We start from the raw sequence: 12,867 nt of genomic DNA, 5'->3' as shown, positions 1-12,867 counted from the left end.
CTGTTTGTAATCATGACTCACTGGTTGAAGGTCAATGCTTCATAGAAACTAGAATGTACCTGGTGCAAATAAAGCTTACATTACACAATAGTAGCAGACTGTAGTAACTATAACAGGATTTTCTAAATTCCAAATCATCCATGTTTTACAGGATGGTGATAATGCACCAGTTGAATACAGATCTTTTAATTTCTAATGGAAATAAACATGCTTGCAAATGCTCAAGTGGAAAACAGTCCAGCAATTAAAAATACACACACAAAAAAGGGAGATAAATGAATTATTAAAAGCTTATAATCAAAGCACAACATGAATGATCACATCCAAGCTTTCCGAGTCTCAGTGCAGAACTCCTTTTAATTTTTGTGAGGCCAAAGTACAACCCCTACACATTTCAGTATGTAACAATTTAAATGAATGCAGCTGTGTTTTACGTTAGCATAATCAGACATAGCTGGATATGTAATCATTGAAATGAATGCAGCTGGGCCTTTTTTTTCCCCTAGAAAAGTATCTATGTCTAGCTTTAAATAACCATGAATACTGAGTTCCAGGACAGATTCTCCAGCACAAAACAGCTATTCTGTGCTGCAGATGGCTCAAAGCCAATATAAATGATCTTGGATACTGATGGCAGAGACCAAATTGCAATGACAGCATGGAATGATAATGACAGAGTATTAAGGGTGTGAGGACCAGGATATGAAAAGAATAGAGTGTCATGTAACTTTATGACTTTGGGTATGATGAAGTCCCACAATAAAGTTACCAAAAGCCTACAAGTATAGGCCAGCTGGTTAAAAATCAATTACTGAGCCAAAGGGCACCGTTACAAGCACCATAAAATTCAAGCCAGAGAACAAAGCAAAGAAATTACAATTTAGCCAAAAGAGTGTGTCAGAAATGCAGGACAAGAAGAGATTTGAAATGAGAAAATGCTTGCATTTAATTTAACATGAGCATCACACATCATATGAGCTGTAGTCTAATGAGAGGAGATATATATAAGTGAATATATGCAAATATATCATAAGCATCAACAAATGGAGTTGGACCAAGACAGTCCTAGGTATGAACCTAGAGAAATTAAAGCTGGCTATAATATTTATTTATTTATTTATTTAATACATACCCACCTTTCCCGTGACAAAGCAAATGCCCAAAGTGGTTAACAAAGCTCCATAATAAATGTCCAGTGTATCACAACAATAAGTAGAAAACATCACAAAAGGATGCCAATGCAATATGCATGTTGCAATATGTACATTTCCCTGGGATTAAGTTGCATTGGACAGAGGCTTGTATCAGAGTATGCATGCTCTGTATCATTCTGTTAAGTTTTGGGGTGGGGGTGGGGAATCACCTGCATTGAACAGCCAGCCTTACATTTCTGTCATTCTCATTTGGTCCAGTTCAAACCTTTTCAATTGTTTCTTTTTCTATTTCTCTATTTAAGATCTGTCCTCATTTCTTTTTCTTTCATTCATTTGCAGTACAGGCATGCCCTCTTATCCATGGGGGTTCTGTTCCTGAAACCTCCGCAGATAGCTGAAACCACAGATATGGGTGAGTGCCTGTCACGGGGTGGGGCAAGTCCCTTTCCCTTTAAGATGGTTTAGGCTGGGTGTTGGTTAACCAGGTGAAGGGTATTAATAACTTAAAGAATAAAACCTGGGCTTGGGTGCCTGAAAACAGAGAGCAGGGGGAAGGGTGCTAACAGCTTTTATATTGGAAGCAATACTGAGACCTGTAAGATGGTAGTTTTAGCCTCTATTTAGGTAAGATCTTTCTTGTTTTTAAAGCTATTGTGATGCATGTAGTTATGTCTTTTTGGAGCAATTGAAGCTCCCTTAAGCTTTAATAAAAATCTTTTATATAAAATATTTGGTGCAGTGATTGACCAGGGACATGTATGATGGGACCTGGGGCTTGGAGTGAGCAAAAATAAATAAGCATTGCTCTTGGGGGTTGTGGAAGGTGGTGTAGGCAGAAGAGGGTTGAGTCTGGCTGGTTTGGGGGTCTCCCTTGGTCCTTCCCTACCCCAAGGGTGATGTGTGTGACAGTGCCTGTCCCCATAGTCCAGGTCTGCCTCTTCCTCTGGAGGTGAGGGGAGCTCTGTTCCTTTCAATTCCAGAGAGGCTTCTGAGCTCAGCAGAGACCAAATACATCGATCCCTGGCCTTTGCTGGGCTCAGACTGAGCTCGGTAATAGCAATGTCATGACTTCCAGTTTCACGGAGAAATGAGAGGTGTCATTTTTAATGTCTTATAAGGGACGTGTGGGTGTGTGCTGGGTGGGCTGGACCCAACCCATAGATAACGGGCAGCCCAATCCTGAGCTGCCCAGTGCGCCCAGCCTTGTGGGCACGGAGAATGGCTGCCGCTGGATCCTGCATGCCTTGGGCTGCCGCAGGTGGCACCTCAGGAGAAGGGGACTTTTGTAAGGCTAAGGGAAGCAGCCCCGCAATGGGGCTACTCACTTTACCGCTGACCAAAATGTCAGCAGTAAAGGCATTCATGTAGGGCGCCAAGCCCCACACGAACGCCTTCGATCCGGTGGAGCAGATCTTCATGGACCCGCCTCCCTTCCTCCCCACTCCCTCTCCCCAGCACACCTCCTGCCCACCTCCTCCCCGCCCCGCCCCGCCTCCTCGTCATGCCTCCCCCACCCTCTCTCTGCCCCCTACTGGCCTACCCCCTCCCCAGAATGCCTCCTCCCCACCCCCTTCCCTGCCCCCGTTTACCATGCCATGGCTCCAAGTTGTGGAGGCTGGGCACCCGCCTTGCACTAGCCTGGTGCTAGCCCAACACTGGGGCTGGGCTAGCACAGACAGTAGCCCGGCAGTGAGGCTTGCAAACATGCCTTATGGCACGATTGTGACAGTGCATGGTGGCATGAAGCCGTGGCGCCGAGCCCAGGATTGGACTCTCAATCTGCAGATATGGGATCTGTGGATATGGGGGCCTCCCTGATTTGTCAGTTAAACTGACAATTCTTTCCCACTGCCAAACTCACCATGTCAACCCATCTTCCTCAGGAAGAGAAATGCTCCTCTAGCTGACTTCCCTATACACTATCCCTTTAGAGTTCCCAAGGAAAACATGTTTGTGGAGCCCCCCCACTTGTTATTTCAAAGTTGCATACCTCTGGATTTCAGCGACTAGCTAGAAACCTCCTGATTTTGATACAAGACCATCAGCATGGGAGTGGGAACATTGGAAATAAGTGCGTGGATAACAGCTCTAATAGCAAATCACAATATATTAACAATCCATAGACAGATGCCAATAAAAAAATAAATGAATTCATAAATAAAACTCACAATTAATACATTTTCTTAGCAACTCTATGAATTATTTTTAGATTGCACATGTTCTGGCATCATATTTGAATCTAATGGTGCTTCCAAGAGTTCAGGGCTCATTCCACATACACATTTTTTTTTTCTCCAGGAACCAGAAGAGGCAACTTTGAACCACTAATATGCTTTAAATTAATTCAGCACAGTTAGGGCACTTTCTAAATCACACTATGAAGAAACCTCGGGTTCCTTCCAACTCTATGATCTTAGAAATCACTTTCTAAATCACTTTCTAAATCACTTTCTAAATCACACTATGAAGAAACCTCAGGTTCCTTCCAACTCTATGATCTATGGAACCTCTCTGAAAAGATTGTTAACTGTGTTTCTGATTCTACAAAGTGGTATGGGAAACAGTTGAGCTCCTTCATATAGTTCTTTGTGCAGGATGAATTCATGTTCACTGATCACATGAAAGGAGGCAAGATCGTACCTGCTGACTCCACATAATAGCTGAACCAATGAACAGCATTCATGCACATGCCGTCTCTGTTCACAGGTTTGACTAAACATGCCAATGCAGATTTATCATCTGACTAGAACAGGTCTCTCTAACATAGGAAGAGCAGCTTTTGTCATGCTGATAGCTCCTTAGAATATTTTATTATGAGGTTGCTGATATGACAGGGGGATATACATTGGTGTAGCATGTCTGGGGCAGCCCACCCCTCCTTAGTGATCCAGAGGCTCTCCACTGGGAGTGGTCACAGCACTCACTGCCTGAGTGCAGCAAATGGAATTTTAAGAGGTCCTCCCATCCACCTGCATCTGAGTTTGGTTTCAAATTGGAGCCATTCCAGAGGCAGGGCTGATGCGATGATGTGGGGGTGATGTGATGCCATCATCGCATCACCCATCCCCGGGTGCTGGTGAGCCTGGCAACATCATGGGAAATATACATCCTCTGTAATAGCTGAGCTAAACAAGCGCATCGGTAAAGCACTCACAGAGAGTCTGGTCCAACAAGAAGCTGATGGAACATACCAAGATCCAGGTCTGCAGAGCTTGCATCCTGAGTACACTTCTGTACTGCAGCGAGTCATGGACTCTTCACTCACAACAGGAGAGGAAACTGAACGCTTTCCACATGCGCTGCCTCCGATGCATCCTTGGCATCACCTGGCAGGACAAAGTTCCAAACAACACAGTCTTAGAACGTGCTGGAATCCCTAGCATGTATGCACTGCTGAAACAGAGACGCCTGCGTTGGCTCGGTCATGTTGTGAGAATGGATGATGGCCGGATCCCAAAGGATCTCCTCTATGGAGAACTCATGCAAGGAAAGCACCCTACAGGTAGACCGCAGCTGCGATACAAGGACATCTGCAAGAGGGATCTGAAGGCCTTAGGAATGGACCTCAACAAGGTGGGAAACCCTGGCCTCTGAGCGGCCCGCTTGGAGACAGGCTGTGCAGCATGGCCTTTCCCAGTTTGAAGAGACACTTGGCCAACAGTCCGAGGCAAAGAGGCAAAGAAGGAAGGCCCATAGCCAGGGAGACAGACCAGGGACAGACTGCACTTGTTCCCAGTGTGGAAGGGATTGTCACTCCCGAATCGGCCTTTTCAGTCACACTAGACGCTGTTCCAGAACCACCATTCAGAGCGCGATACCATAGTCTTTCGAGACTGAAGGTTGCCAACATGTATGTAATAGCTGAGTTTAGGGGGAAATACAGGTTTTTCTCATGGCTGGGGAAATTTTAGGCCCTACCTGAATTAAGGGGGAGGGGGAAAAACATGACTGCAAACAACTTAATTGTTATGTACAGGGAAAATGTCTGGAAAGCTAACATAGTAGACCTGTGTGGGAGACATTGCAAATCAAGAGAGTTCATTATCAACTTATTGATAAACTTGGGGTATTTAAAATAGATGGATTTCCTTCCTTATAAATTGCTAGTTCTGTAGTAAATATGTGGTTTTTTTGTGCACATGTTTCAACAAGCATGTTATTGCCTTGATTCTTCTTTCAACTTTTATTTCTAAGTGAAGAAAGTGAATATGAAGTGGCTGTCATCATCCTAGTCTGCATAGTAATTTAAGAACGACTTTTACTCGTACTAAACCTAGCGAAGATTCTAGCAGCAAGGTGTTACAGAAACCGACAAACATCTAACCAGTTTTTCTCATTCAAATGTAAATTGCTCTGTGCCAAAGTACATTGAATTTCTGAGAAAATAATTACAGGCCTTCTGAAGTCTTATAAAGATTTCCAACCCAATCCAATCCCCATTTACTACTCAGAAGTAAATTCTGCTTGGTCCCATTGGGCTGTCTCCTAGGCAAGTGTGCATAAAGTTGTCTTAGGTTTAATTCCTCCAAATATGTATTCCAGCAAGTGTCTGGATAAGTAGTTATCATGATTGTAACCCTGTTGATATTCCACTACTCAAACACAGCATATGACAGCCCAATTGTATCCACTCTTCACCATTCTGTCTGTCCTGGAGGGCTCCTCTGGGTAAGGGAACAATTTTTCCTCCAGGTTCAAACAGGCATCACATCCTGGCTCCAGGTGGCACCCAGTTCTAGATGAAGCTAGTTTATCACTGCCAACCCCAAAGGGTTGGATAGTACAGATGCCCGCAGGCCAAGCCTTATGGTGGTCTTTGCTTGATCCTGCCAGGGAGTTTACCAGCCACCTTCACCAACCCAGACAAGTGTCGTTGGAGCAATCCTGGATCACCTCCTGACCTTGTTTACCTCAGAATATACACCAACTCTCAGTCACTGTCTACCTTGCAAGCACACAATTTGTCTAAACATAACATAGTGGGAACAACTAACATACCTGCCCAAAATGCCAGTTTGGGGTAGGCAAAAAAAAACTGCCAGCTAAGTGTCAATCAAGTTAACAGCAAAAAATTCCAAACCGGTCCCCATATAAAGCAATCTGATACTCTAAGACAGGAGTCTCCAAACCCCAGCCCAGGGGCCAGATGCAGCCCACAGCAAGACTCTTTCCGGCCCACAGCCAACCTCTTGTCTCCTGAAAGCCTCTGGCCCACCCAACTGAACAAGACCAGAACTGTGCTCTGATCATGTCTGGAGGGTGTTCTGAGGGCCAGAGAGGTTGAATGAATGAGCCCATTCATTCATTTATTCACTCATCTAAGTTCCATCTCTAATTTATTTATTTATTTAAATTTTATATTTAAATTTTTTTTCCAGCCCTCCACATCACGCCAGATATTTGATACGGCCCTCTGGCCAAAAGGTTTGGAGACCCCTGCTCTAAGACTGTACATAAGGTGGGTGGGCGAGCGGGGCTCAAAAACCTGCACTGAACTGGAACTGGGAGGTGAGATCTGCCCAGCTACCAGCCATGCCATGCACCCAAAGCAGCCAGGCAGTCAATGGCTGCCTGCTTTTTCCCACCTTGGGGGGATGCAAAATGGTGGCAGAGTACTATGATGTTCCACCAAATGTTTGTTTACAGATAGGGTTTTAGCAAAGTACTACTACTACTACTACTACTACTACTACTACTACTACTACTTCTTCTTCTTCTTCTTCTAGTCAGGAAGTACAATTTCATTTGCCATGTCGGTGAGTGGTAGAATATTCAGTCACAAATAAATTCCAACTCTTCTTTCCCTCTGGTTCGTTTGCTAAACTGAGGTAAAAATCATAACATCAACATTTCATTATCTGTTTCAGGCTAGCTTATCTATTTTCTGACCAATGATCCTAAAAATTAATGAACAACATGGATATGTTGTGACTCATTACTTACAGAGAGAAAAATCTAACGATTCTAGCGATATGGCAAGGAAAGACTCATTTTATATCTTTCAAAAAGTTTGGTGTGTCATATTGCTTCTTACAAGATGAATGACTGGGTAAAACTATCTTTGTTCTTGAAAACACAGACATATCTCAGAACCCAATCCTATCCAGTTTGAATGCTGCATTTCCATGGTTTAACTTATCAATATCTGGTAGCTCATGGTGGCATTATAGGCCACACCACACAATAACAACAACAACGACAACAAAAGACTAGTGATGAAGACTACTTTGGTACTGGTCACAATGCACAAAACTTCCTGTCTCAGCTTGCCGCAATGATATCATTACATCAAACACCACTTTCTATTATGACAATCCATGAGGTAAGGGAAGCTATCTGGGTCATTAGTGTAGGCCAGTGGCTCCCAAACTATCAAATGATGGCTACCTTAACCTACTGGGCCATTGGCTGTGGCTCCCCGTTAGGGCTATGCACGGATTTCATGGTTCCCCTGGCTGGTTTCCGCAGGAGCCGTGCCTAACACTACTGGTGTAAGCTGATAAGCCATTCCACTTCTGTATACCATTCCAGTTCAGTTCCACTGTAGGCAGAACTGCAAATATACCAACCAAATGTTTGTGATATCTACAAGAGTTATGGGGAGGGGGGGTTGTTTGTTTTTTGTTATCTGCTCCCACATGCACATTTTGCTCACCATAGGCAATACATGACTTCTAATATTTCTTGGCTAATATTTTTTGGCATCCCTAATTAAAATTTAAAATCAGAACTTTTTTTTTTTTTTTAAATCAGGTGCATCACAGTTTTGTTTGATGGTTGTGTTTCCAAGATATTTTCTGTTTATCAAAAGGTACTTTATAAGACAAAGATGAGTGATTGACTATGCTGTTGTCAACAAGTTCACTTAACCTGAAATAAATCACAAGGGACTCAAGAGTAATTAATTATCCAAGCTATTTTCCTTGCTTTCTGCTAACTTTAGCCCGGAGGATTCATGTGAATTAAAGGGTTATTAGGAAAACTAATCAGTTAAACAAGCCTGTACTCCTGTCCCAGAGACAAAATTTGTTGTGATAGCTCAAGCAATGGATAGAGAGTGATAGCGGAACGGCAGATGATTCTTGGCATTTGGTACAGTGTTAATACAAAGATTTGTTTAGGATGTGTGCCTACCCTTTCACTTCTCCACATGCTCCGTTTTCTTATTCCAGCTAAGTGGTGATAAAAAAATGTCCCCAGAGCTCTGCATATGGCGCAGTTAAGGCCTGGTTTTCAAAAAAGCTCTGCTAAGTTGTGTATGGCTATACTTGCATGACCAATTGGCAAAAAATTAACACATCTTGATTCATTTTACTGGATGAAAAGCTGCTGTTAAATGCTACTCCCTTGCCATTCCCTCTTAACTTGTACAATGCTGAATAAATGTTCAAAAAAATGTTTTTCAAGGTCACCTTAAAAACCTCACTCCAACATTTGAGGTTATACATAGTGATAACATTCTAATTGCATCTACTTTTCCTGCCCCTTCGTGAACTAACTCCTGGTTCTCCTCCTGACATTCTTCTGGTGAATGAGATAATATAGCAGGAAGATACAAGCCTTCCCTGCATGTCCCATTTGAAGAAGGTGCTGTTTTTGCAGTTAGACCCATGACGGTTACCTGCCACTGAAAGAAAACACACAAATCTCCCCTCCCATGAAATGATCTGCCCCCTCCACTGCCTTACTTCCTCTGGTACAGCCCGGGTGAGGTGTTGGCATGCAGGGAGCCACCAAATGCTGCTGCTGGAAGCTTCCTCGAGCTTGGCAGTGGCACACCATTTATGGCAGCAATAATAATAATCAGGGCTGTTCTGGCCTGCCCTGCACATTCCTGATCTTGTCTGATCTTGGAAGCTAAGCAGGGTTAGGCCTGGTTAGTACTTGGATGGGAGACCACCTGGGAATACCAGGTGCTATAGGCTTATACCATAGACTTTCGAGACTGAAGGTTGCCAACCAATAATAATCAAATGTCCCAAACTAAGCAGCAGCAGCAGCACCCATTCTACTCTTCATTTCCTGATGCCCAGATAATCACATTCTGTTGATTTTATCTTCCTGAATTGTTCTCCACAATTTTTGATTACAAAGGGACAAGAAAAACTAATTTCTTGAGCCAGAACTGTTATTTTCATTTTGCAAGATTTCACTGAACTCAGTGGGGAAAGCAAGTAGGAGAAATGATAAGTTGCATCGTCTTCATCAAAGGTTAGATTGGTACTGGCACTGGAGATAATGTCATCAAACGTTGAACAAGTGGGCAAATCCCATCTTGAGTCCAGAGAGGAATGGATAAGAGAAGCAATCCCCTAAACCCTAGGGCTATAGGGGGATCATTTACATTTCTTGCGATTCCTCAATGAGTGATTGAATTTAATTGGACTTTTGGAAAATTTTTGAATATATTGGATTGGTATTGTCTTTCAAAATGTTGGTTTTCAGCAAATGGATGGCCAAAATTTGCAACTCTTTTCTTATGGGTTGTTTACTAAAGTATCTGGGAGGCAGGAATATTATCACACTCGTAATCTTAGGCAAATCCCCACTACAGACAACAACAGGAGACAATATGGCCATTAGCCAAGTTAGTGGCGATGACAAACAGTTCCACTTGAAGCATGCAAGGATGAAATATATTGTACATGCACATGATGGAGGAATGAAGGTGCCTCAAAGATAAATCCACACATGTGACACTGGGAAAAGTTTAAACATTCCTATTTCTATTATGGGAGGTCAAGCTGGTCAGTGGCAGCAGGGTTTCATTCATTGATTGCTAAGACATATGAGATGGCATTCCTACTTAAAACTATAGGTGTATTCTGTGTTTCAATACATTTCAATAGCATAAAAGCAAGAGTTTGGAATAGGTGCTGCTGCAGGTTAGTGGAGGGTTTATTTTTGTTTTGTTTGTTTGTTTTTTGTTTTTAATTTAGCAGAGTATAGTGGGCTATTATTGAATTTGCATTGCTGATTTTTGGTATTGAAAAACAGATTCAAATGGAGCCCTAAGGCAGAGCATTTTACTATCCACAGTCACTGCATCAAACAGAAGGGAGCTTAAGTGGCTTTATTATTTTGTTGACACATATATTGCTTTCAGTGCAGCGTATTAATAAGCAGGACACAGTAACAGATGCAGGTATCGAAGCCCTGCAATAGCTGAAATAATAAAAAAGGACTAAAATTGTTTTTAATAAAGGAGGAAAGGTCAATCAATTCAAAGTAATCAGAAAAGGCAAAGTTCTTTGAGATATGGTACATACTTTTCTTCTGGATTCCCCAAACTCAGCATGTACTTTTCTGAGTATGGATTATCATTGTCACTGTATTATAAGGTTGCAGTTCTATCGTTTTGGGGTCTGTTGTGGAAGTCTCAGTGGAAAGCAAGTTCTCCAGGCACCACAGACAGTGCAAAATGCTCAGTGATGTCCCTGCAGGTTGCTTTTTGCTAGTTTGCAAACGTTGGTGGAGCAGCAGGGAGTGCAGTTAGAAGTGGGAATTGCTTGGCAAAATGCAGTTCGGAAAGATGAGTGAGCATCAATTCTCTGCTCTTCCTGAATCTTCAGACTTTGACAGAATCCAATGTGTGCAGTATCACCGAGTGCCCCGTAACAAAATATGTCAGGTGAAAAATTGATGTGTGAAAAAAATGCTACAAACCAATGAGGTGTTATGTTTCTACCAGCATCAAGTTACTGCACAAAGCAAGAGTCAGGGAGGAATTCAACACTATTGAGTTATCCAACCAGCCTTCCAGCTTTAGATATTGTGGATTTGAACATATATCCCAAGCAGGATTTTCTAAGTAATTTCAAGTAAATGTAATATTGGATGTATATATTGGAAGTAAATGCCAATTGGATTCATTTTTTTATTAATACGCTTCTCTCAAGGTCTGGTATCTCAGGACAACAAAATGGAGAGATGATTGTTATTGCAAAAGACCTAACTGTGATTTTGTTTTGTGTTGCTAAAAGGGGTTTTCTGGAAAGGTAGTGCTGCTCTGAGAGCTTAGGTCAAAAGGTGGCCCAAAAGTTTGATTGATTGATTAATACATATATAAATGCATAAACAAAGGTATTTTTATTGTAGTGCCAGCAGCAGGGAATTGAGGCTTAAACAATTTTCATGTCTACCAAGAAATCAGCAATTACAATGACAGCTGCATTTAATAGGGTCCAATCCTAGCCATGGGATATGATGGTGGACCACAAGGTCCATCAGGGTATACCACAGTCTGCCATCACAGCCACCTTTCTAACAGTCTGTGGAGCTCAGTCACTGGTGCAAAGGCCAGAAGGTCATGCACCACAAATTGTATCCTGCCACTGCTGGCCAGGTTTCCCTGACCTAATCTACCCTCCTATCCACCCTCATCTCCTCCCCATTCTGCCCACCCCTTGTTTTGTTTTTACTTACATTTCAGTTTTTGTCCTAAGATTTTAAAGTAGTTTGAAAATTCTGATTCCTTGTGTCCAAAAAACCAGACCCTGAAATGCAGACCCTGTGCCTGTGGTCAATCTGCCAGCAAATGAAGCCGAAAGGGAGCTAGGAAGCAGACAAAAAGAAGAAGAAGAATGCTGAAGATGGGTAGGAGGCCAGAGCTCCGTTGTATCTAAGCAACAGGAGATGACCTCTCCTTTCTCAACCACTGCTAAGAAGCTTGCCATAGAAGACAAAGTATGTGAAACTGCACAGAGACCAGGACCAATCCAACAACTTCGAGAAGCTGAGACAGCATGTCAAATGCCATCCTAACTCACCTGCCCATGTGCCTCTGCCCAGCTCTTCTAATCGTTCTCTTCCTGCTTCCTGGATTGAAAGAAAGAAAGAAAGAAAGAAAGAAAGAAAGAAAGAAAGAAAGAAAGAAAGAAAGAAAGAAAGAAAGAAAGAAAGAAAGAAAGAAAGAAAGAAAGAAAAGTGTGTGAAGGAAAAGATACTCCAATCTCACTTTTTTCCACTTCCTTTCCTTCTTTGTTCTCAAATCAAACTAGCAGGAAGACGAGGAGGATAAGGGCAGAAAGACAGAGGGTGGGTGGTAAGTACTTCCAATCAATCTGCCACCTGAGGCAACCACTTCATTTTTTCTCATGGATGGACTGACCCTGTCAGAGGCAGAAGAGACATGAAAGCCGTGTTTTGGAAAAGGACCCTACAGGCCTCCCTTTACTCCTCCCAAAGCAAACACCTGAACTGCCTAGTTAAATAATTTCAAATTTGTTTTACAGCCCTACCCTACATTGGCTCCTGCCTGCAGGATGGGCATTTGCATGATCAAAAATGTGCCGTAAAGCATGTTGAAGCCATGTAGATACCAGTGCCGCTGATGTAGAGGCTTCCATCAGCAGGTCTCTGCCAACACTGGTGCTGCACCAACTGACTGTGGTAAGGACACTGCTGTGCAGCAGGGAGGCAGAGAAGGGTGGAACAGGGTGGGGAGTGATGCTTGGGAGCGACTGAACTGGCACAGATCTCCCATAGGGGCTGCTGGGACCTGATAAAGGGTGAGGGAACTAATCTTCCCTTACCCCAAGGAGACTGCCTGCTGCCTCCCTGGTGTCACAGGATACAGTGGTGGCCATTTTGGTGCCACTGTACCATGGGACAGGCAGTCCTGATAGGAGTGGATTGTGAGTTCCACATCCTAAACTTGTAAACGCAAACATAAGAAGAAGGTGTGACAGACCTGGCAAAGCAAAGTTTATCC

The 12,867-nt window shown here is 43.0% G+C and overlaps 1 pseudogene; it reads left to right on the top strand.

Annotated features, from left to right (window-relative positions):
• Positions 1-8,967: 8,967 nt before the first annotated feature.
• LOC136637549 (5S ribosomal RNA) lies at positions 8,968-9,076 on the top strand (annotated as a pseudogene).
• The last annotated feature ends 3,791 nt before the right edge of the window (positions 9,077-12,867 follow it).

The sequence above is a fragment of the Tiliqua scincoides genome, chromosome 1, assembly GCF_035046505.1.
Source record: "Tiliqua scincoides isolate rTilSci1 chromosome 1, rTilSci1.hap2, whole genome shotgun sequence".
In the NCBI taxonomy this organism is placed as follows: domain Eukaryota; kingdom Metazoa; phylum Chordata; class Lepidosauria; order Squamata; family Scincidae; genus Tiliqua; species Tiliqua scincoides.
This window is presented reverse-complemented; position numbering and strand designations above follow the sequence as displayed.